This window comes from Miscanthus floridulus, chromosome 6 (genome assembly GCF_019320115.1).
Source record: "Miscanthus floridulus cultivar M001 chromosome 6, ASM1932011v1, whole genome shotgun sequence".
NCBI classification, from domain to species: Eukaryota; Viridiplantae; Streptophyta; class Magnoliopsida; order Poales; family Poaceae; genus Miscanthus; species Miscanthus floridulus.
The window spans coordinates 63,321,326-63,346,695 of record NC_089585.1 but is presented as its reverse complement, the minus strand read 5'-3'; the positions used below and the strand labels follow the sequence as shown (position 1 = coordinate 63,346,695).

General features: G+C 47.7%; 1 pseudogene; it reads left to right on the top strand.

The window, feature by feature from the left end:
• Window positions 1-547: 547 nt before the first annotated feature.
• Window positions 548-24,864, top strand: LOC136456071 (protein ALTERED PHOSPHATE STARVATION RESPONSE 1-like; annotated as a pseudogene).
• Window positions 24,865-25,370: the final 506 nt, after the last annotated feature.

Here is a 25,370-nt window from a genome sequence, read left to right as displayed (position 1 = left end):
AGAAAAACACCATACCATGACTAATAAGCTCTGGCTAAAACCAACCAGCGAACAGACTGAATTCTCTAAAAGACAGTACAGTTTTTTGTAATATTCATTAGGCTATAACTATTTTCTTAACAGACGAATATATATTACCTATATGTCATATCTTGAAGTTAGTAAATGAGACAGGGCTATAAGACTGTATCGACGTAAAAATCACACTCAAAAATATCATTTTTTTAAATAGCAAACTTAAATTACTATGATAATATTTTGTTCCTGTCGCAACGCACTAGTATTTTTTCTAGTCAATATAATGTGCCATCACCTCATATTAGGTTTTGAGTCTTTCTCTATTGGACATATTCATTTTATCATATCTATCTCAAGGTTATTACATTTGTCAAACAAAATCGCAAAGGTCACACGCGCAAATTACTAGTTAGTCAGTTGTAAAGGCTCGAGATTTTTTTACGTGGAAAACATTTTTTTAATATAAAACCTTGCATAGTTACCACGAAAATAAAAAAGAGAAAAAAAGAAAACAGAAGAGAAAAGAACAAGGAACAGTCTGCTCCGTCACTTTCCCCACTCTGCAGCTGCACGGGCATCCACACAGTTCATCCAACGCCACCGGGCCTCAACAATCTCCCCACCTGCCGCCGCCGCCGCATCAAGCGCTAGAACTAGGAACCCCTCCCAAAGAATCTCAAGAAGACAAGGACGCCGTCGAGTCGCCGCCAGCCGCCTCGATGGGGTGCGGGCAGTCAAAGATCGATCAGGAGGAGGCGGTGTGTCGGTGCCGGGAGCGGAAGCGGCTGATGGCCGACGCCGTGGTCTCGCGGAACGGTTTTGCTGCCGCCCACACTGGCTACACCGTCCGCCTCAAGAGCACCGGCGGCGCGCTATCCGATTTCGCCCAAGGCGAGGCGCCCAACCCTAGCCTGGTGTCCTCCCATACCCACCACGCTCCCGCTGCGGTGGCGGCATCTGTCTCGACTCCGCCAGGCCCTTCCGCAACTTCCGTCACCAGCCCCTCCCCGCCGCCGCCGCCGCCATTCGCCGACTTCTCTCATTCTAGCCTCCAAAGGTCCTCCTCCACTCCCAATATTCCTATGCCGGAGCCGAGGGCCGCCGCCAAAAACCGCCCTCCTGCCGATGCTCCTATCAGAGAGGAGGATGAGGATGAGGACGAGGAGGAAGACGATGGGCATATCAAGACCAACAGCGACAGCGACGACGACGACAGTGATGAAGACGACGATCACCATGAGCATGACGATGTTAATGTGGACGGCATGGTGCATGGACACCAATCAAAGCGGATTTTGATGAGTAGTGTGGGATCTTCTCCAGTAACACCACCTCCGCCTCCAAGGCTGAACCAGACCCCACCAACGCCTGCCACCACAATGCCACCGCCCCCAGTGCTGGAGTCACAGATGGCTACCTGGGATTACTTCTTTGGCCCAACTCCCACCCCACCACCCACTCTAGAGCAGCCTGCTGATGATACTTTGTGGATGGAAAGGCGTGATAATGAGCCAGTGGCTGAGGTGAAGGCACCTGTGGCAAAACCAGTTGTTAGTGAGCCAGCTGCTACTGAGGAAAGGCCACCACAGACAGCCGCAGAGAAGGAGAAAGCAATTGAGGAGATGGTGGCTAATCTACCGCCATCGAAACCTATTGTGAGGAAACCACCCAAAGCACCTGGCCCACCAGCAGCAGCACACTACCAGCATGCCCCTTCGATGGGTGCAGTTGAAACTCGGAAGGGGAAGGTAATGGTGGCATCAGGAACTGCCAGTTTGCTACATATTGTTACACAGCTTGATGATCACTTCCTTAGAGCTTCAGAGAGTGCACATGATGTGTCAAAAAAACTGGAGGCCACCCGAATGCATTATCACTCCAACCATGCTGACAGCCGAGGCAAGTATTGGTGCTACTCAATTTGCTTCCTAATGTTTATGTGATGCTGCACACCTATTGAGTCCAAAAAATATAGCATGTTACTTTTAACTTGCTTTTGGATCGATTTCAAATTGTTTCTCTTGTTTGTCAATATATACTTTTGGAATCACAAAATGTGGAGTTCAGAATTCTTACCTTCAGTTTGTAACGTGACAAGCATGAGATATCTTATAGCTTTAGTAATAGCAACACATTTGTTTTTTCCCCATGTGATCCACTAGAAACTAAGTTCCTTTTATATTTTGTAGCAGTAGCACCTTGAAACATTATTTATATATATAGGCTTATTTATCTAAATCTTAGAATGCCTGGTTGTAGTGCAAGTTTACTAAGGACATCAATTTTGTTTTTTGCCCAAGATCATTACTTTTATTGAAGGTTTATTACATGATTCTTGATGCGAATACAAAATTTGGCTGAAGATTTTATGCTGTAACCCAGTTGATGGCTTGAAAAATTGTTTTAGAAGTTTCCTGGCTGTATAGCCACCTCAGTGAACAGATTACTTTATCCTCTGTTGTCATATCCTTAGACATTGAAGTAATGAGTGCAAACTTTCTTCAGAAAGCTATGGTGATCATCAAATCAATTGTAATAAATGCTTTAAATTGTTTCAACACATGCACTCATTTGAAGTGGAAACACTCAGTTTGGCCTAATACTTTGATTCCATACTTGTGCTTTGCCGGAGTTTCCTCATGTTTCATTTATATTTACTTTATTCTTTATAGATGGTTTTATATCATACACGTATCGCATGCTGGTTTCGAAAAAAAAAATCTTTTTTCCTGTTAATGTGTTTGATCCAAGGTTTATGATTAGATCATTGAGCAGCATGATGAAGGCACAACAAGTTATTTGCGAGTAAACTAGTCATTATTAGTACTATTTTATTACTGTCATTCCCTACTTTCTATTCCTTTGCTTTGGACACAAATTTTAGTAACATATCAATGATGTAAGTTTCTTCAATTTTATTATGAGCCAACTGCATAAATGCACAGTAATTTTGGTAAATGTTACAGAAAGCCCAGATATATTGCTTACTAGCACAAAATATTTGGTCTTTGGCCCAAGCATCGCATATAATTTCATTAATGTGATAAAAAGGTACGAGCAGCATGTACAATGCGTCAACGCCCATTTCATCTCTGGCTGCCGCCAGCTGCCCCAATGATTGGAAATTGGACAATTGTCTTGATTACATGACAAATCACATATGAAAACTTGTTGCTGAGATGTCATTAATTTTTTGCACAGCTCGACCTCCGAGATCCAGATTGGATATGTAGTATGTAGATTAAATTAAAGTGATGTCCAAACTATAAACAAAATGAATCATCTAAACACCTCAACATATCTCCAGCTCCAGATCCAGGATTTCTTGGAGCTACAAAATCTAGCTGGAGCTCTGCCAAATGGGCTCATTTGTGAAAATAATAATAAACATATGTTTTGTACTCTCAATCTTTTTAATTATTTATGTGCTGCCAAGTTGGATTTTAATCTTGTCATGTCGTATTGCCATTTTTCTAATAATTATGCGGCTGCTGCCATAACCTGTACCATTAAGAATCAGTTATCCTAATCACAATGGAACACGTTGAAGAAGTTCATATTCCATGCAGCTTCTGTTTTTGCCATTTCTTGTTCTCCAATTTTGACCGAGATTTACTTTTCTATTTCTGAACTTCCCATTTTACTTCTTTCTAATGCGTGTACAGTGTCATGTTTCGTAATGATTTGTCTTAATGTTTTTAGGACATATTGACCACTCTACAAAAATTATGCATGTTATCACATGGAATCGCTCCTTCAAGAACTTACCTGACCATGAGGACCTGAACGATAATTTTGATACTGATGATAGATTTGAAACTCATGCTGCAGTTCTAGATAGAATGCTTGCTTGGGAGAAAAAACTGTATGACGAAGTGAAGGTAATATATATTCAACTAATTTGTTCAATATTTTGATTAATTCCAATGCTATTGCCTTCAAAATTGTTTCTTCCTGTCACCTCTTTGTTTTATATGTAAGAACAGTACGCTGGAACACTTCTGTAATTGTGGGTATATTCGTTTCACTCTCATTATTCAAAAAGCATGTTGTCAATGGTGATCCTTTGATACAATTACTCACATTAATGGACATCTCTTTATTTACACCCCAACTGTTAGCTTAATCTTGAACTTTGGTAGCGTAAACTAATTGTTTCTGTAATAGACCTGTTGCAGCTCATATTTAACTATTTAAGTATTGCCTAGCATTGCACCTTGTATGTGTCTGTGGTTTTCTCAAGAAAATCAGCTAGTGTGTTGCAGGGTTGTTGACAGTTATTATTCAAATTGCAATTACTTCAAATCCTATCATAAGGGGTACATACCGAGTGAGAAGCTGACAACTTAAGCATAGTGTAAAAAACTGCTTAATACATACTTTTGGCCTGTTGTTTCTTTTACTATCAACTAATATGCAAAAATGTTAGCAATGTCTCATTTTCTGTGCTTTTTACTGTGTTTTTTCCAATTTCTAACCACCTCTTTTTTCTGGTTTACCTCTGCGTATGTCAAATTAGGCTGGGGAGCTTATGAAAATCGATTATCAAAAGAAGGTGTCTCTATTGCAGAAGCAAAAGAAACGGGGTGTTAAACTTGAAACCCTGGAGAAGACAAAAGCTGCTGTTAGCCACTTGCACACAAGGTACATCGTAGACATGCAATCCATGGATTCAACAGTTTCAGAAATAAATCGGCTTCGGGATAGACAGTTATTCCCAAAGTTAGTGGACCTTATTGATGGGTAAGTATTCTTTTGCAGCAATTGATTCTCTTATAATTTTAATTGTAGCATACCTTGTGTACATTTCATTCAATTGTAATGGATTGTTTGTCTGTTACCTTGTTTACTGTTCCTTCACATGGATTTGCCATCTGTGCTAGAATATTAGCCTATTAATCACATGTTGTAATTAATTGAACAGTACAGAAAAAAGGGTAAAACAAACAGTGTAAGACATAAGAGTCAACCATTCATTCATGATTTAAGTCACAGAAAAACGATGCTGCTTTATGTGCCCTATGGTAGCCATTGATTGTTTCCAAGGTACCACCTCTGTTCCTTTTTACTTTTTGTAGAATTAGGGAAATCACCTCTCAACCCCCCCCCTCCCCCCCCCTTTTTTTTTTGGTTTGGGGTGGGGTGGGCTTTCGTATATATATAGAGATATACATTATTGGAGTACAAATCAAGTTAGACTACAACTCTATCGCTAATACCCGCTCGCAGTCGAAGTGGGGAGGATTCCGGACGCAAGGACTGGACCTAAAGTCAGTGAACAACTGTACTGGTAGTCCTTTCTTCATAGTGTCCGCGAACTGGTGGGAGGACGGGACGTTGAGGACACGAACTTGTCCCAGAGCAACCTTCTCACAGACGAAGTGGATATCAATCTCGATTTGCTTCGTGCGACAATGATGAACAGGATTGCCAGTCATACAGACAGCACTGATCGCAGTAGACGACCGTCGTGGAAGCAATCGGGATGTGAAGCTCATGCATCAGTTGGCGAAGCCAGCAACACTCGGTAACGGCGTGGGTGACATCATGGTACTCGGCCTCAGCACTAGAACGGGACGCAGTGGAGTGTCTTTTGTAGGACCAGGAGACCAAATTATCGCCAAGGAAGATGCAATAGCCTGACGTGGAGCGTCGAGAATCCGGACGACCTGCCTAGTTTGCATCATAGTACGCCGTCAAAGACTGGATAGGAACAGCGCCGATGTGAAGGCCAGTGTCGAGAGTGCCGTGTCGACCAGAAACAGGCCATCGGGCGAACGCGTGACAGATGCCGAAGAAGTGATGAAGATGGCCAAGATCTGTCATAGAAAATTCCGCATGAAGACGCTCAATGATCCGTTGAAGGAGAGTCAGAGAAGACGCTGTCAGAACGATGTCGTCCACGTAGAGCAGCAGGTAGACAATGCTGTCTCCATCTTTATAAACAAATAGAGATGTGTCGGAGACGGAGGCAGTAAAACCCAAAAGCTGAAGATATGTAGCGAAATGATGTCACCAAGTACACGGAGCCTGCTTGAGTCCATACAAGGAACACTGCAACAGACAAACATGATTAGGGGCAGCTGGATGAACGAAACCAGATGGCTGCTGGCAGTAGACTCTTTCCTTGAGGTGACCATGGAGAAAAGCATTCTTGACATCCAGTTGATGAATGGGCCAATTGCGAGAAGCGGTGATGCTGAGGACAGTTTGGATGGTGGCTGGTTTCACCACTAGATTGAAAGTCTCATCGTAGTCGACTCCGTGCTGCTTCACGAACCACCCAACGAGCCTTGTGATGAGCAAGAGTGCCATCTGAGTGGAATTTGTGCTTGAAGAACCATTTGCCAGTGACCACATTACCTTCTGGTGGCCGCAGCACAAGCCTCCACGTGCCATTCTCGATCAGGGCCTTGTACTCATCAGCCATGGCTGCACGTCAGTTAGGATCGGCCAAAGGCGCTGGCGAGATGGATGCATGAGTGGCCGTCAGGTTTGGATAATCAATGAGCCGATCGACAGGCTTGAGAGAGCCTGTCTGGGAGTGGGTCACCATCCGTCGAAGAAGCGGAGACGTCGGCGAGGCGCCTAGCATCGGTTGGCGCATCGGTTGGGTCGCAGGTGCAGGTAGCTGCAAGGGGCCAGCCGCCGCCCGAATCATGCCTGTGTGTAGAGGGCCCTGCACAGGCCGAGGTAGGGGTGGGTAGCTAATCGTCAGGGCGGGGTGGATGCGTGTATACCTTTGTGATGGTGCGGTCCAGGGTCGGCGGCGGCAGGGGGGGGGGCATGGCAGGTGGCGCCGCGGCGTGAGCGTCGGAAGGTGTCTGCCCAGTCCCTGTTGCAGGAGTGGGACTAGGCTGCGTGCCGACAAGTGGAGGCACCAGCTCACCAGCAGGCTGGCGGATGGCAGAGGGGCCGGCAGGAAATTACCGATTGAGATGATGGTGTAGTCGTCAAAGGCCAGCGAAGAAGACCACGAACGCTTGACACCTGAAACGGGTGTAGCTACCGTGGGAGGGCAAGGCTGCTCAACACCCGAAGAGGGTGGAGCTACCGTCGTCAAATCCTGCAGCAAAAAATGAAGAGCCGATGGGGCTGTTGAACAACCGCAAATGGAAAGACAGTCTCATCGAACACAACGTGACGAGAGACATGGACGTGGCGTGTAGATAAATCCATGCAGCGATAGCCTTTGTGAGTGGAGGGGTAACTGAGGAACACGCAAGCAGCAGAGCGTGGAGAAAGTTTATGGGAAGTCATGGCACTAAGGTTTGGGTAGCATAAACTCCTAAAAACCTGGAGATGAGAATAATCAGGAATCTTATTATGAAGGACCTGAAAAGGGTGGAGGGGCGATGGTTGAGCACATAGGTGGCGGTAGCTAGAGCCTCCGCCTAGTAAGCAGGGGGCATAGAGGCATGAATGAGCATGGTGCACACTATATTGTTGAGGGTGCGAAGCATCCGTTCTGCTTTGCCATTTGTGGGGAAGTATAGGGGCACGACATTTGCAACAAGATACCTTTGCTGGACAGCAAGGAAATGGTAGCAGTGTTGACGAACTCGGTGCCGTTATCAGCCTGAAAGCACTTGGGCAGGGAGCCAAACTGGGTCTGGGTGTAAGCGAGGAAATCAACAATATGAGAATGAACATCAGATTTATGGCGCAAAGAAAAAGTCTAGACAAAGTGACTGTAATCATCAACTATGACCAAATAATATTTGAAGCCAGAAGTGCTCAACACAGGAAACATCCATACATCGCAATGAAGAAGCTCAAAAGGAGCAGAAGTACTAGAAGTGGAACTAGCAAAAGGCAGATGCGTGTGTTTGCCAAGTTAACAACGTGGTGCTTTATTACAATTTATTGCCGACAATTTACAAAGAGTGGAGACAGCTACAGGATTGGGATGACCAAGACGGTGATGTCACAGGGATGATGAAACGGCAAGGTTGTAGGCGGTGGAGGTGGACGGCGAGGCTGACACAGGAAGGGTGTAGAGATCCTGTCACTATTGCAATGAAGAATCACGCGAGTGGTCTGCAGATCCTTAACAGAGAAACCAACAACAACAACAACAACAACAACAACAACAACAACAAAGCCTTTAAGTCCCAAACAAGTTGGGGTAGGCTAGAGTTTTTTTCTCGAAAAACGCAGAAGATCTGCGTCTCATTGTATTAAGAAGAAAGAGGGTAAAAGTACCCAACACTTACAAGACACCCAAACACAACTCACACACACACGCTACTGCAGCCAAGATGGCTGCAAAACGACCCACACAGATCCAAAACACTAATCTCCAGGGAGATGGGCTGACAAGAGGGAAAGGCCTCGGGCTCCTGCTGTGGTCCACAACCGGCGCTCCTCCCCAGCCACTACTAAAGCCCCAGCAACACTAGGAGCTGCTCCATCAAAAACACAACGATTACGATGGTTCCAAAGAATCCAGGCCCCCAGAATGATTAGGGAGTTAACCCCTTGCCTCACCAAACTAGAAGTAGCATTACTAGCTCTCTCCCACCAATCAAGAAAGGAATTTTCAGTAGGTTGTGGGGACAAGGCCTGGAGACCGACCTGCCGTAGCAAAATAAACTAGAACTCCCTAGCGAAGACACATTGAACCAGGAGATGGTTGATTGTTTCCTGCTCTTGATCACAGAGTGGACAACCATCTGGGCAAGGCAATCCACGACGTGCAAGGCGGTCAGACGTCCAACACTTATTGTGTGCCACTAACCACATGAAGAAACGACATTTTGGTGGCGCCCAAGTCTTCCAAATCCTTTCCCATGGTGCAAAGAGTAGCACCTAAGAAAAAACCCTCATATGCCGCCTTGGCTGAATATTGGCCACTTGAAGAGAACCTCCAAATATGTTTATCCTCCCTTTCTGGCTGTAGAACAACGTCTGAAAGGATATCCCATAATTGGAGAACGTCAACCATTACTCCAACAGTTATAGCCCCCTGTATGTCTGTGATCCATGCCCGGTTATTGAGAGCTTCCTTGACTGTATGCTGCTTGATCCGTCTCTTAGAGATGACAGCAAAAAGTCGAGGAGTCAGCTCTGATATACTCTGACCATGCAGCCACCTGTCAGCCCAAAAAAGGGTATGTTCACCATCACCAACTTCAGAAATAACAGCCACCGCAAAGAAGGCTTTCACCTGAACAGGGACATGAATTGGGAGATGAGCCCAGGGGCGGTTTGGCTCTGTTTTCTGCAACCACAACCATCTCATTCTCAATGCCCAGCCGAGGGTTTTTAAATCTGAAATTCCTAGTCCCCCGAGCCCAGTTGGCCGGCAAACCTTTACCCATGCTACAAGACAATGTCCCCCCCTCGCTTCCTTGCGACCACGCCAAAGAAAGCCACGCCTTATTTTGTCAATTGCTTTGATAGCCCAAGCTGGGAGGTCAGTCGCCATGACAATGTATATAAGCATACCAGTGAGCACAAATTGAACCTGAATCTTCCTTCCTGCTCGTGTCATCAACTCCGCCTTCCAGCCCGGCAGTTGATCAGCAATGCGGTCAACAAAGTGCTGTACTTGACTCTTATTTAGTTTTTTCAAGGAGAGAGGCAAACCTAAATATTTGCAAGGGAACTCAGCAAGGGCACAAGGCAGCAGGTTCTGAGTAATTGTCAAATCCAAGTCACCACACCTAATAGGCAGTACACTGCTCTTTTGAAGGTTTGTATTCAGACCCGAAGCTTCACCAAAAATTTGGAGGATATCCATTGTCACAGAAATGTCCCTAACATCAGGTCGGAGGAAGAACACCACATCATCCGCGTACAGAGAGATTCGGTGCTGCAGATTTCTTGCTGAGAGAGGCTGTAAAAGACCCTCACTTGCCGCTTGGGCAATCAAGTGTCCCAAAACATCCATGACCAAGATAAATAGCATGGGAGAAAGGGGGTCACCTTGCCGTAGACCTCGCCGATGGGAAATACATTCCCCGGGGACCCCATTCAAGAGGACTTGGGTGGTTGAGGAAGATAACAGCCCACAAATAATATCTCTCCAGATTTGCCCAAAACCCAAGTGTTGCAAGACCTCCAAGAGAAAGGGCCAAGAGACCGAATCAAATGCCTTAGAAATATCCAATTTAAGGAGTATGCGGGGCTGTTTTTGTTGATGAAGATATCTAGCTGTTTGTTGCACCAACATAAAATTATCCTGTATGAAGCGCCCCTTTATGAACGCGCTTTGATTCGGCGAAACCATTTGCTGAAGACGACCAGCAAGCCGACTAGCCAATAACTTGGTGATAAGTTTAGCAAAGCTGTGTACCAAGCTGATGGGCCGGAAGTCTTTGGGCTGATCTGCACCATCTTTCTTTGGGAGCAGAGTGATGTAGGCTGAATTGAGAGTGCCAAAATTCATAAATTTCCTACTCCAGAGTGCTGAGACTGCCGCCATGATGTCCTCCTTTATGATTGGCCAACAGGATTTGTAAAATCGTCCCGTAAAGCCATCCGGCCCAGGGGCTTTATCTGATGGCAGTTGCAGAATTGTCTTCCATACTTCTTCCTCACTAAAGGGAAGATCCAAATCAGCTAAGTCATGAGTATCAATTCCAATCTCATCCAAATTGACAGTTTGCAACCTGTCTGTGCAACTTCCAAGCAGATTTTCATAGAAATTATTAATAACTTCAGCTTTGTCTTGGTGGCTTGTACAGATGCGATCCCCGGAAATGAGGCGACCAATAAAATTCTTCCTCTTTCTATGACGGGCATGCAAGTGAAAGAGCTTGGTGTTGGCATCACCCTCCCGGAGCCAGCCAATGCGTGACCGCAGTCTATCAATAGTTCTACTCAAGGAAGCAAGGGCAAGACTGTGTTTCTTCAGATTATTCTTCAGCCACAATTCTCCTGGAGATAGGGAACGATTATCTTGAGCAATTTCAAACTGATGCAAGATTTCCCGCGTCAAGGCAAGCTGAAACTTCACATTACCAACCTTTTTGCTGCTCCATCTCTGTAATCCCTTAGCGGTTGCCTTAAACTTCTGGCTTAGAGTTAAGTAGGGGCAGGAGCCAGTAGGAACTGACATCTAGGCTGCAGCCACCGCCTCCTGAAAACCATCCAGTTTGGTCCAGAAAGACTCAAAATGAAATCTGCGCCTTCCTACTTTATTGTTCTGAAGTCCCAGCAAGAGTGGGCAGTGATCAGAGTCTTCTGAAGCCAAACTTTGAAGCAAACAATTAGGAAATTTATCCTCCCAGTCTACAGAGCAAAGAACCCTGTCCAATTTTACCAAAGTAGGGGAATCTTGCTGATTAGACCAAGTGTATTTGCGACCATGGAGGGGGATTTCTTTGAGGGCCAGATCATTAATGAATCGCCTGAACCGACCCATCATAGCCCTATTGTAGTTGACATTGTTCTTATCCTCATCCTTGTAAATCAAATTGAAATCTCCTGCTATCATCCAAGGCCCTTGACAGGTCGCTCGGATGTCACGAAGCTCCTGAAGAAACTGAATCTTATCCTCATTCCCCTGTGGTCCATAAACGCAGGTCAGCCACCACGTCTGTCCACTATCCGTGGAGAATTGAATGGACATACTAAAGTTGTCCACCCTCTGTGCACCTGAGATGCCCACATGGTGCCTCCAAGCGACTAGAATACCACCACTAGCCCCAACAGAGGGCAGAGCTAAGTATCCTGTGAAATCAGACCCGAGAGCAGAGAGAATGACCCTTTGGGATATGGCTGTGATCTTAGTCTCCTGAACACAAACAATATCTGCACAAGACGAAGCTACCAGAGAGCGCACTGAACCTTGCCTAGCAGTAGAATTCAGACCCCTAACATTCCAAATCAAAATTTTTTTTGGATCCATTAAACACACTTAAAGAACGACCACAAATCTGACCCAAATCAGACTTTCAGACTTTCACCATCAGTACATCATCACTCCCAGGCTTCAGCTCCTCAGGGAGAGACCAAAAAAACAATGCAGTCAGAGCCTGAAGATGAGAGTCTGAGAGCGGTTGCCCAAACAGCTTTGCATAATCGTTTTGGGCCTGTTGATTTATACCTTCATGCTCGTTAATGATGCCGAGACACCTCATCGCCTTCTTCTATACTCTTCCTCCCATGTCAGTAGGGACCACATCGGCCTCGGCGCCAGCAAGCCGACGGCTGCGGCGGAGGCAAACCCTAGGAGGCAGCGACTTGCTTCCATGCTTGCTGACGGCAGGGACAGGCAATAAGCCTGTAGTGCGTTGAACTATCTTGCCGAAGAATACTGCCCGGGCATCAGGCGGAGTAGGAGGCACCTGAAGGACGCCCACATTAGCTGCCGAACAAGAAGGCTCGCCCGCAGCCGCCAGAGGAGGGACCGTTGCGGCCGCTGGGGGAGCCACGGCCACCGGAAGAAGCATCTTTGCGGCCGCCGGGGGAACCGTTGCGGCCGCCGGAGGAGTAGTCACCGTTGAGGTCGCCGGGTCACCCAGAGTGATGGCCAGAGGTGGAGCAGCTGTAACCGCAACCACATCCCCAACCAACGAGGCCGGAGATGGAATGACAGCAGCAACCGCCGCCTCCCCACCCATAGGGGTCCTTGAGTGGTGGAAGCGGCGCCTAGAATAAACTAGGAGCGGCTTCACTGGAGCTTGAGAGCACAGCGGCGGAGTGACCAGGAGGCTGAACTCTGGGATGGGAGGGGAAGATGATGGGGTTCGCGGTGAGGCCGGCAAATCCGTCGCCTCACCAGAGAAGAAACACAGAGGCGAATGCGGTGAGGCCGGCAAGCACTCTGTTGCCTCACTGCGATCCTCAGCTTCAGCATCAACCTCCGAAGGCCCAGACTTCTTTCGAAGCCCAAAGGGGGAATCCATAGGCCCATGGGGGGCCAGCCCAGGGGCACCAGAGACAGCCCACGGGAGCGTCAATTCCTCAACGATAGCAAACCGAACAAGCATGGGGGAAATCATTGATGGCGCAACATCGTCTGACGAGAAAGGGTTGGCAGCTGCTGGGCTGTCATCAGTAGGGCCCTTCAAACCGTTGGCAGGCGACGCAGTAATGGGTGGCATAGAACCGAGGTGTTCAATCTCTGGGGAGCCTTGAACATCTAGCGTCCCCTGGAAACCCGCAACCTGTTCCGGAGTAGCCTCGAGCGAGGAAGCCGCCATTATGACGGCGCTTGAAGGGGCCACCACGTGGCCAACGCTCACCCGCTCAAGGACAGTCCGACGCCGAGAACCCCCGTGACCATCGCCCTGATTCGTCGGAGAAGACGGCGACGAGGAAGATGGACGTCGACGCCGCCGCTGAGCAGGAGAAACATCCCCGCCATCGCCCCCAGTAGGAGGTGGCCCGCCCTGAGCAGGAGGCGGCGGAGGGGGAGGAGTGCCAAGCCCGTGTAGGATGGAGCACTTGATTTCAATTGGGTAGGACAATAATCTCTTCACCGGGGGGGCCTCCATGGCAGCGACAGTAGGTTCGACGACCCAGAGCTCCTTAGAGGGTGGGAGTGCAGCCGGGTCCATGCACCACGCCGAACATCTGAAGGAGGCCAGGTTCACCAGCCCGAGGGTCTCTGGGTGCACTTGCTGGATGCTGGCCAGAGGGTTCAAGAACTGCTCCACAGTCGAGGTCTCCCAGACATGCGCAGGAATTCCTCGAAGCTCAAGATCAACCAACCATGGCTGGGTCCGTCCCGAGGCACCGGCCAATCGGCTCCACCGCTTGCACAAGAGGGTGAACGCAGGGGAGCGGAGTGGGGGTAGTCGCTGATCCACCAAGCGCTCGACTAAGCCAATATCAGGGAGGACAAGGAGATAACTCGAGTTGGAAGCTTGACGAAGCACCAGGGAGCCTGCCTCAACGCCCAGACGAATAGCGAGCACCTCCACCACCTCTCTAGCCGGGGCCAAGGGCTCTGCAGCACAGACAGTCACGATCACAGCATGCGCGAGGTCCTCTTCTGCCCTAGCCATGCGATCATCCCAGTTGATAATGCATGTGGAAGCTTGCATAGGCATGACAGGAACTTCAGGGGGAGCCACCGACGCAGAAACCGAAGGCGCAGGATCAACATCCGCATAAGAGGCAGCCGGCTGACGGAAACGAGGCCGACGCCGACGACGCTTCTGCCTCTCCCCGTCCCCCATGACGGCCCCCGACTTCACCGCCACAGCACCGCCGGCAGCCGAACGCGTAGCCCGATCCATCTCAGCCACCCCGCCACCAGAGATGTCACCTGCCGGAATGCCGTTGCAGGGATTATCTTCGGCAGGCAGCTGGGCTGGAGATTTGCGTCGCCAAACTCTCATAGCAGCTTCCAGGCTGTGCACAGGCCTAGCCGCCGCGGCCCCAGACTCCACACCCGCCGGTGAGCCGTTGCAGGGGAAGTCGCCAGGCGACGACATGGCTGGCCCAAGCCGTCTCCAGACAGGAACACGCTCCGGCCTCAAGGCTCCGCCACTTCCCGACTCCATGGGACACTCGTAGGAACGATGCCCCAGCAAACGGCAGCGAAAACACCGGGTTCGCTGACGGCACTGGGCGGCAGTGTGACCGGCAGACAAACAATTGAAGCACTTGCCCAATAAGTCAGCAGGGACGGGTCGACGAGGGGGGCAGGCTTCGCGCCGGCGCCGGCGCCGCACGCCACGTGACACCACCTCCTCCCACCCGCCAGGACCCGGGCCCCCACCTCCACGCCGCCCAGGAGCAGGGGAGCGGCGGGCAAGGATGATCCTGGGACGGGGCGGCGCAGGGACAGCTTCCACGGCGGCAGAGCCAACCGCCGTCACGGCCGCCGAAGGAGCCGAGGACGAAAGGACGACGTTGCGGAAGGAAGGCGAGCCGTCGGAGCACTCCGAGTCTGGGCTGTCACAGCCCCACCGCTCGTGCTTGGAGCGACCGCGAGAAAACAGAGGAGGGGAGGAAGTCGTCGCCGATGGGGAGAAACTGGTCGCCTGCGCGACCAAGGAGGAGGTGGCCGGCGGGCTCGGGGTGAGCTCCGGCGGGAGGGCAGGGGGAGACGAGGCGACGGGAGAGGGAGAGACGCTTGGCATACCTTTTTCGTGAAGTCGCTGTTCTATCTCACTATAAACTGTTTCTCCGGGTAGGCTAGAGTTGAAACCCAACAGAAGCAATCAAGGTTCAGGCACGTGAATAGCTGTCTTCCAAGCACTCCTATCTAAGGCTAAGTCTTTGGGTATATTCCATCCTTTCAAGTCTCCTTTTATTGCCTCTACCCAAGTCAACTTCGGTCTTCCTCTGCCTCTCTTCACGTTACTATCCTGACTTAGGATTCCACTACGCACCGGTGCATCTGGAGGTCTCCGTTGCACATGTCCAAACCATCTCAACCGGTGTTGGACAAGCTTTTCTTCAATTGGCGCTACCCCTAATCTCTCACGTATATCATCGTTCCGAACTCGATCCCTTCTTGTATGACCGCAAATCCAACGCAACATACGCATTTCCGCGACACTTAGCTGTTGAATATGTCGTCTTTTCGTAGGCCAACATTCTGCACCATACAATATAGCAGGTCTAATCGCCGTCCTATAAAACTTGCCTTTTAGCTTCTGTGGTACCCAGTGTTTTAAAGGCGTCGCCTAGGCGTCGCCTAGGCGTCCAGGCGTACCCAGCTCGCCTTGGGAAACAGTGGCGCCTTGTCGCCTAGGCGTCGCCTAGGCGCCGCCTAGGCGTCCAGGCATACCAAGCACTCGCCTGGACGCCTAGCCGCCTTTAAAACATGGGTGGTACCCTTTTGTCACATAGGACACCAGACGCTTGCCGCCACTTCATCCACCCTGCTTTGATTCTATGGCTAACATCTTCATCAATATCCCCGCCCCTCTGTAGCATTGATCCTAAATATCGAAAGGTATCCTTCCTAGGCACTACTTGACCTTCCAAACTAACATCTTCCTCCTCCTGAGTAGTAGTGCCGAAGTCTCCTTAACAGAGAAACCAAAGGCATCAAATTCGACAGAACAATTATTGTCACATGTGAATTGGCGAACAGAAAGTAAGTTTCGAATAAGATTAGGCACGACAGGAATATTGTTCAAAACGAAGCTAGTTCCAGCAAGTGGGAGAATAGAGGTGCCACGACCAGAAATAAGCAAAGTGTGACCATTGCCTACGGTGATGAAGGAAGGAAGGATAGGAAGGCGAGTGAGGAGCATACCATCAGAAGATGACATGTGGGAGGGGGCGCCGCTGTTGAGGACCCAACGACCACCGCCCGGGAGCTGTACTCTATCTCTAATACTTTCCTTTTAGGATGCTTTCAGTCTCCAAATGACACACCGTGGCATTGCTTTCTATATCTGTGTGCTAGCAAATGTTACTAACCTTTGAGATTTGAGAAGATGATCACTCCAGTAGTGGTGATAGCGAGCCTCATGGGCCATATGGGCCTATATTAGATGGGCCTTCATATACTTAACACCCCCCTTCAAAATCAAGGTGGAAGTGGAGAATCTGAAGCATTGAGTTTGATCAAGTGAAGCCGATGCTGCTCTCGAGTTTGTGCTTTAGTGAAGAAATCAGCCAACTGCAGCTCAGAAGGCACATACCGAAGAGCAATGGTTTTCTGATGACAATGAGACCGAGTAAAGAAGGCATCAACACCAATATGTTTAGTAAGTTCATGCTTCACAGGATCATTGGCAATTTGTATAGCTCCTGTATTGTCACAAAGAAGAGGTGTGGTGGCAACATCACAGGAAATCCCAAGGTCAGCCAACAACCATCGAAGCCATACTAGCTCTAAAGTAGTAGTGGCAAGTGCTCTAAGTTCTGCCTCTGTACTAGAGCGAGATACAGCTGCCTGCTTCTTGGACTTCCATGCAATAGGAGAGGAGCCAAGAAGAATACAATATCTGGTGATGGAACGACGATCCGTTGAGTCACTCGCCCAAGTGGAGTCCGAGTAAGCATGGAGCTGAAGCGGACTATTATGGGCATATAATAAACATCGAGATGCTGCCCCCCTTAAGTACTGTAGCACACAAAATGTCCAAAATGAACAAAAGTAGGTGCACTCACAAACTGGCTCAAAATATGGACTGCATGAGCGATATCTGGTCTGGTAATGGTGAGATAATCAAGACTACCCACAAGGTGTCTATATCTAGAGGGATCCGGAAGAGGTGTACCATTAGTAGGATGAAGTTGCAAGTGAAGATCCATGGGTGTGGCAGTCGTCCGATTGTCAGTGATACCGGAACGAGCAATAGGATCTTGTATGTACTTGGTCTGAGAAATATAGTATCCATTGGCACACTGCTTAACCTCAATGCCTAAGAAATAGCGCTGAGGACCTAAATCAGACATTTGAAAGTGTTTACCAAACTGCTGTTTCACAAGAGAAATTTGTTCCACAACATCACCCGTAATCAATATATCATCAACATATAAAAGAAGCAAAGTACGACCACGTGATGAGAGATGAATAAATAGAGCAGGGTCATGATCACTAGGTGTGAAACCAGCAGCCTTTATCACAGATACAAAACGTTCAAACCAAACATGAGGGGCCTGTTTAAGACCATATAAAGCACGGCGAAGCCGACAACCATAACCTGAAGGAGCATCAACACCTGGAGATGGTTGCATATAAACTTCTTTCAAATCACCATGAAGGAAAGCGTTCTTAACATCCATCTGAGATATGGCCCAAGAAGATGAAGCAGCCACTGCAAGTAAAGTACGAACTGTGGTCATGTGAGCAACAGGGGCAAATGTCTCTTCATAATCCAATCCTGGAGTCTGCTGAAACCCTGTGCGACAAGACGGGCTTTATATCTCTCAATAGAACCATCTGCCTTGGTTTTCATCTTGAAAACCCACTTACTGGTGGTCAGTATAGCATGTGAAGGTAATGGGACAAGCTCCAAAGTGCCTTGAAGATCATGAGCAGCAAGCTCCTCAGACATAGTAAGCTGCCACTCTGGAATACTAGAAGCTTCTTGATAAGTGGATGGCTCATCAACAACAGCACTCGCACGTGGAAATCCCAACTTGTCAGGAGGCTCAATAGTAGCACGATTCAGGAGATTATATCGTGGACCAACCTGTGTCTCATCAGAAATAGCACACGACTCATCATTATTAGTAAAATCAGCAAGACTGGGAGCATTAGGACTGGCCAAGGAAGTGGGAATAGGAATAGGATGTTTAGGACGACGAGAGTAGGTCTTTGTAATTGGTGGATGACGTGGTGGAGATGCAGGAAGGTTGGGTGGCCGATTATCAACAAGAGGTGGTAGAGGAGGAGGTGGCGGAGATGTAGGAAGGTTGGGTGGCTGATTATCAAGGGTGTAGAAAGACGAAGGAATATGAATAAGTGGGCTGGAAGGGGACACACATTGTGGAGTGGCATCATCATTGATTGAATTAGGAGGAAGGCACATAAAGGAGGTGGATTCGGTAGGAGCATATGATGACTTTATAAAGGAGCTATAAAAGAAAGGACGATCCTCAACAAAGGTGACATCACGGGAGATACGTATGCGGCGAGAAGAGGGATTATAGCAACGATAACCCTTGTGCTCAGGACTATATCCTAGGAAAACACACTTAACCGATTGAGCAATCAACTTTGTTCGTTCACGAGGGGCAAGTAGAACATAGCATAGACATCCAAAAACTCGAAGATGATCATAGCGAGGAGTCTCGAAAAGAACTCACCAGGACACTTGCCAAACAATTTGGACGATGGTTGTCTATTAATAAGATACACAGACGTCGAAATAGCCTCTCCCCAAAAGTGTGAAGGAACAAAAGAAGCAATCAAAAGTGTGAGCTGTTTCTATCAGATGACGGTGTTTGCGTTCAGCAACCCCGTTCTGAGCATGAGCTACCAGGACACAAGAGCTGAGCAAGAGTACCCTTAGAGTCCAGAAACCCACGAAAGGCAGCGGATAAATACTCCCCACCAGAATCAGAACGAAAAACTCGAATCGGGGTAGAAAACTGAGTGTGTACCATGTGAGCAAAGGTTTGGTAAATAGAACACAATTGAGACCGATGTTTCATAAGTAAATCCAAGTATATCGAGAATGATCATCAATGAAAATAACATAATATTTATGACCACCCTATGTAGCAAAAGCTGCAGGACCCCATACATTGGAATGAATAAGATCAAAAGGTTTAGCAGCATGGGAATCACTAATAGAATATGGGAGTTGTATCTGTTTCCCCAGCTTACAACCTTTACAATGAAAACTAGACTCGATAGATGTGGGACCTAAACAACCTTTATTTATTAAATTAGACAGACGAGACCCACATAAATGACCAAGACGATGATGCCACTTGGTGAAGGACGAGGTAGATGGCGATGATGACCAAGCCGCTGATGACGTATGAGCAGAAATGTGAGGAAGGCGCAAGGTGTCGAGAACGTAGAGGCTAGGTGAGCCTCTATGGCGATGGCCAGTCCCAAGTACAGTCCCGGTGCGACGATCCTGAATAAAGCAAGATGAGTCATCAAATCCAACAAAACAGTTATGGTCAGTAAGTTGACCAACAGAAAGGAGGTTCATAGACAACCGAGGTACAAAAGAGACATCAGGAACAGAGAAATAAGAGTTTGAAACAGTTTGAAAGAGAACCCTGATGAGTGATAGGACAAGATGCACCGTCTGCTGTCTGAATAGAAGCACCATCAGCAACCGGCTTGCAGGCCACAAGTTGAGACTGATCGGACGTCACATGGAAAGAAGCCCTGGAATCAAGCACCCAGGACAAAGATGAAGAACCAGTAGCAGCAGCAGCAACTGACACAGATCCTCTAGGAGTAGAAACTGTACCACGATCCCTAGTGGTTTCGAGCAGCGTGACGGGCACGGAATTCAGCCAATTTCTCTGGATGATGCAAGAAACAATTATCCGGAGTATGTCCAGTTTTGCCACAATGCGGACAAGGCTCCTGAGAGGCACCGTTTGGTGTACTGAACTTCTGAGAAGCAGCCAACACGCTATGAGACACATGCATGGAAGAGGTCATAGACCGGAGACGTGTCTGTTCGGCGAGCAAATCTGACAGTGCCTTTGCCATGGTTAGAGTGGAAGAATCATGAAGCAACCGAGTACGTATGGAATCAAATTCCGCTCTTACACCCATGACAAAACGATAAGGAACTTTTCAATAAATTTGTGGGCTGGACAGCTGTACAGTCAGGCACCATAGAGGTCAAGGATCCCATCAGACGACCAAAAGTTGAGTAGTACTCATCAACAAACATGTCTTGCTGCTCAATAACATGAGTTTGCTGCATAAGAGTGTGCAAAAGAGCACCACTGTCCTGTGCCTTCAAGCATGACCAGATAGCCTTGGCTGTTTTACACTTGGACAGACTCATAATCATAGATTGCTTAGTACTGTTAACCATGGCAGCCATCACCTTGCCATCAATAGTCTGCCAAGTTTTGACATCAGCAGCATTACTCCGATCTTGCTGAAGCGCAGGAGGATCATCAGTGAGATGAAAAAGGAGTCCATGACACCTTAAAGCAGTTTCCACACAAAACGCCCACTCTGGGTAATTCTGACCATCAAGGGTAATATTGATAACAATAGTGTTGATCTGACTTGACTGAAAATTTCGAGCACCAACCAACAGTGAGAGAAGTCTGTTACCACCGTGCTTGGAGATTGTCTCTGCGGAAGAAGAGGATGAAGCTGGTTGCAGGAGTCCAAATCTCCATGGGCGGACAGCAGGAAGCCGGGCGGATGACGAGTGGGAGACCGCACAGACAGGCGCAGACGCGCGCACAGGCGGACCCGCAAGTGAGGGCGGACGACTTGGATGAAGGTCGCGCGGGCGGCCCACACACGACGCGGACGAAGACGTGCTCGTAGGAGAAGGGGCGCGGACGACGCTGAGCGGACGACGAATCCCCATGGCGCAGAAGACAGGCTGCTCGCGCAGAAGACGGGCCGCGGACGGCGCTCGTGGACGTGACACGTGTAGATGGGCGCGATACGAGCAGACGGGATTCCGCGCAGTGATGACCCACAACGCGGCCCTGTGTGGTAAGATGCGCGCGTGACGAAGACTGACGAGGCGAACGGCAACAGGCCGATCCGCGCGAAGAACAGAGGATCCCGCGAGTGACGAAGACGGACGGGGCGAATGGCTGACAGGCCGATCCGCAGACGGAAAAAAATGGATCTTGGGTGATTAGGGATTAGATGAGCCCTAAGTCGACCCCTAAACCTTGCTTTGTTACCTTGTTACTAACCTTTGAGATTTGAGAAGATGATCACTCCAGTACTGGAGATAGCTATATATATAGAGCCTCATGGGCCATATGGGCCCTATATTAGATGGGCCTTCATATACTTAACAGCAAACATACTGGAATTGTAATGGTATTGAAATACTTCTTACTTTTAATGGATTCCAGTATGATTTAATGAGACAACTTAAAAGCCTAAATATTTATATGCATATTTCTGATCAATTTGTTCCAAAAAAGAAATTGACCATGTGGATTCTAGCATGGCAACTGACAAGCTTAAATATTTATATGCATATTTAATGTGGTAGCATTAGTTGTACCTTTCTATAGTACTTTTGTGTGTTGGCAGTAGTAAACAACTGAAGATGGGCCTTGCACATACAATTTGTTATAATATAAAATGCATTCTTAGCTAACAGGTATGTCCTACTGTATAGAACTTTATACCTAGATAAACTATTACCTTTACTATTTTTATGTTTGTCACTAGATGATTGCCCATGCGTTGCAACAGGAGCAATAAAAATTTTCGAGAGAATTTTGGAGTTGTTCAAGAATCCTCTGCCAAGCCCAAATTAAGACATGGAGGGAGTATATGGTTTATATTGCCATTGCATTATTCTTCAAGAAAACTTTATAGCACGCAAACACGCAATAAATAGTGTCTTATTAAACCTCATGGTCCTTGATTATTTATTTAAGAATTGAGGTTTGCTTCAAATTTTCAATCAAGTAAATCATTAGAAAGACGTGAAAAGAAAATATACCTTCTAAGGGTTCTTGACAAACCATCACCTTTTACTTCCATGTCGACAGGGTCTATCTAATATAGGTGATATTTAAACTATTTTCTATGTAAGTTTATCATCTAATTTCCACATTGACATCACTCTATTTTAATTCAATCTTTTTATTTGTCTCACCATGGAATAGGGAGCAAAAAAAAAATCTGTCTGTTACTTTCTCTTCCTCGCGTTGCATCCTGACGGAGGTTTCTACACTGAGGTTAATATAAAATTGCTTGAGGTGTATGTTGTTACTAAATATCTACCTAAATCAAGAGAAGAATCATTGGAGAACACCTGTACGTTTGCTTGTTGATAGGCCTTCACGTACTATTAAACCCAGCATGTTGGTAAAGTCCATGCTTCAAGTCTGCCCGTGCTTCGAGTAGCCGCAGTCTGTAGAGCCTAGAACGGAGCGGTGGGCTGAAGCAGTACTGCAGTAGACAGTGGTGCACTGGAGCTGGGCAATAGGCTTCCAGAATGCCTCCTGTCTGGAACCGGCTTGTGGCTGCGCTTTCCCCAAGCATGGGGGACACACTGTTTTATCTCTTTCTAAACCTTATCACTTCTCCATATGGCTTTTCTTTTCTTCTCCCTGGTTTATCTCTTCACGCCTCCACGCCTGCAGCAACCAGCAGACCACGGGCGAGCGGCAAAACCACAGTAGGCAAGTGCAGTAGCGTGGGTACCCACGACGAGTGTGCCATGACGGATAGCAGAGCACCACAACCGGCAAGCGCGGTGACGTGGCCACCCACGATGGGCAAGTGTGGTGGCACAGCCACACTCGTACGGCCAGCAAGTGCGGCAGTAGAGCCACCCACGTCAGGCATCGTGCTACAACAGGCAAGGATGATGGTATGGCCACCCATGGTGAGCGCTGCCAAATCAGGCGGCGGTGTGGTCACATCGTGCAGTGGTGTGCACATCCAAGTCGAGTGAGCCACGGTGGGGATTCACCGGAGGCAGTAGCGGACCTGGAACATTTTTTGAACCTGGTGATTTAACGGGCTAAATAGCGGAGTAGGCCTAATCTCCACTGTACATTGGCTATACATTAATTAGATCTAGTGGAGTTCAACGTTGAGGAGCCTGGGCGGAGGCCCTAGGGTCACCGGGCCCTCGGTCCGCTAGTGACCGAAGGAATTCCTTCACCGCCTCCTCTCCATGGAACACACCCGCCGTTACCTTTGAGAGTGGAGAAAGGAGATAAAAAATGGGGAGAAGAAAAATGATGAGGAGAAACATGGATCTATCTGTTGGCGTGAATTTTTTTTATATGATGGCAGTGGTGTTGGGGGTGGGGGCACCAACTTCACCATGGGTTGAGTTGTGTCTCTTTAGTCAATGTCAAAAATAGAAAATTAAGCTTTTCAATCAACAGACTATCACAAACTAATGAATTCATGAGTGATGGCCTCAATAAAAGGGCTTACCTAGTGCAGAGAGCTCCCGCTCTGTGCGGGGTCTGGGGAAGGGTGTTAGTGGCAAGCCTTACCCTCACCTGTGCAATGCGAGCAGACCGCGACTCGAACCCGGGACCTTCCGGTCACAGGCGGTAAGACTCTACCCCTTGCATCAGGCCCGCCCTTCGAGTGATGGCCTCAATAAACAAATAAATTGCTTTACATTTTCTGTTGGATTTGTCTTGTTGAATGAGGAGAAATGTCTGCTATATATGGCTTGCTGTTACTGGCAGACTTTGGAACTTTTTTCTTACCATTTCCCCATATTTACCTTTTGCAGAATGGCCAAGATGTGGAGTTCTATGCACCGTCATCATCGAAGTCAGTTTATGACCATTTCTGGAATAAGAGGATTTGAGATTCCTCCTGTTCCAAGAGAGACAACTGATTCTCATTACATCCAGACTTGTGAGCTACGTGACATTGTTAGGGAGTGGCATACGCAGTTTGAGAAACTGATGGACAATCAGAAAGCATACATCAGAGCGCTCAATGCATGGCTGAAGCTCAATCTCATCCCAATTGAGAGCAACATAAAGGAGAAGGTCTCCTCCCCTCCAAGGCTGGTGGATCCACCCTATCAAGCACCTGCTGCACGCCTGGCACGACGAGCTCGAAAGGCTTCCAATTGAGCTTGCAAAAACAGCCATTAAAACCTTTGCCGAAGTCATAAGCAATATCGTGCACCTTCAGGAGGAGGAAGTAAACCTAAGGAGGAGGTGTGATGAAACTCGTAGGGATCTGACCCGAAAGAGGGCACAGTTTGAAGATTGGCATCAAAACTACTTGGAGAGACGGGCAGCCTTTGGTGAGGATACAAACCCAGATGGAGCAGAAACTCAAAACATAGATCCTGTCGAGGATAGGAAACGCAACATCGAGGAATTAGAGGTTCGGCTGAGAGAGGAGGAGGGGCACCATCTTAGGCATGCCAGGCAGGTGCGGGAGAAATCACTTGCAAACCTCCGGACACACCTGCCAGAACTTTTCAGGAACATGGCCGATTTTGCTTACTTTTGCCATGACATGTACAATAATCTTAGAAAAACTGCTGTGCTGCCCAAAGATGAAGTCTAAGGCTGATATTTGTGCGTCTGTAGTCGTACTCAACAAGCAGAATAAGGGACTCTGGTTTTAGGTGTTTGCTGGTAACTTGGGATCCCGAGGCCATCTAAAATTTATCGGAACTTAGTCGTATAGAGGTAATAGTCGGAATTAATTATGTTTATAAATTGGAATGGACATTCCTGAGTTACCATTGTTTATTGCCATGCTCTGTACTGCATTGATGCGTTATTAAATCTTCGATTGCTCTAAGCTATCGCTGAGCCAATCGAGCAAAATGCGCATGTTCATTAACTTTTCCACTTGTGTGTTGGATCTATTAACTTTCAAAGCGAAGATTTAGGTCATTAAAAATGTTGTCTATACCAGTTTGGGGAGGATAGATCCGACGTGTACACGTATGTACACGGTCGGAACTCTATAGACCAAAGGCACCTTTGGCCCTGCCTATATTGAAAGCAAAGAGTTTTGTTGGGATACCAGCTTACAATGAAGACTCAAAGTTCAGTAACATAACAGGGAAACAAAACCTCTCCGCCTCTCAGAACTTAACAAAAGACATCTAGACCCAACGTTTTAGGCAAAGGAACAAGAAGGAAAAAACAACACAACGCTGGGCACGACAGAAACAACACCCTTCTCCATAGGACGCCAAGTCTTCAGCAGCCTTTGATCACCATGCCCTGAGCCCTTCCTGGAGTTTCTGATGGTTGGAACTCTACGTTCGGCCAGTCCCCTTTTCCCCCTGGTCCCTTTCCTTTAGTCTGTCATCTTGGCAAGAGCGTAGAGTGAACTA